The sequence below is a fragment of the Leptonychotes weddellii genome, chromosome 10, assembly GCF_054177405.1.
Source record: "Leptonychotes weddellii isolate Sample4059 chromosome 10, ASM5417740v2, whole genome shotgun sequence".
Lineage (NCBI taxonomy): Eukaryota > Metazoa > Chordata > Mammalia > Carnivora > Phocidae > Leptonychotes > Leptonychotes weddellii.
Window position 1 is genome coordinate 59,241,182 of NC_138378.1, and position 934 is coordinate 59,242,115.

A 934-nucleotide genomic window follows, 5' to 3' on the forward strand; every position below is an offset into this window, starting at 1 on the left:
GGGGATATCAGCTACTATCCTCCTACTGACTTTATTATTTCTATGTAAAAACGAATCTTCCACCTGTGTGAAGTCGTCCTCCTCCTACCTCCTCTTCCTGTGTGAACAGTCTGTTTCCCCCTTAAAAGAAATATCAGGTGCTGGTTCTGTGTAGAGTATGTTGCTGCCAAGATAAAGAAGCTGCAGTAATTGAAGGGGCAGACAAAAATTGTGTTAACCGTCCACATGGTGCTCTTATGAAAAGCCCAGGAGTAACTGGTGGTTAGGAACACTTAGGGCTGAAGGCAAAAACCAAAAGTGTGGTCTTGAATTTCATGCACTAATTACATATATAGTTACCTGATCCTTCAGTAGCCAATATATTTTGTGGCAAAATGTTTTTCTGAGGTAAAGGATACACTTGTAGAACACACACATGTAATTATTTATTTAAAAGTATAATGCTTGTGCTCGCTTTGGCAGCACATGTGCTAAAATTAGAACAGTACAGAGAAGATTAGCATGGCCCTTGTGCAGGTATGAAACGCAAATTCACAAAGCATTCCATATTTAAAAAATAAAATAAAAGTATAAAGATGAGGCATTTTGCACCATCCACTGGAGTGAGGACAGAATGAACAAATGGCTAAGGAATTATAGTTTTAAGTTACCCTGTAGCCACATCAGAGCATTTTCACGTTTTCTGAAGGTATACATCTTAGGAAGGAGCACCACTGTAATCTACTACTGTCGTAGATACAAAACAAAACAACAACAACAAAAACCAAACAGGTAATAAACCTAACAAAAACCGTAAAATATATTTCATTTTCAAAGGAATGAATCAAGTCCCAATAACCCCACAAAAACTCCCAAATCAAGTTTCAAGTAGATATTAGGCTGACATTTCCTTGGCAGAGACTTCAATTAGAAATCTTCCGTAGGCGAAAGGTGG

General features: G+C 37.9%; 1 non-coding gene across 1 annotated transcript; it reads left to right on the forward strand.

Moving 5' to 3' along the window:
• The first annotated feature begins 446 nt into the window (after positions 1-446).
• On the forward strand, positions 447-553 carry LOC115942016 (U6 spliceosomal RNA). Its single transcript, XR_004076678.1, has one exon. It is a non-coding gene; the product is annotated as a U6 spliceosomal RNA (small nuclear RNA).
• Positions 554-934: the final 381 nt, after the last annotated feature.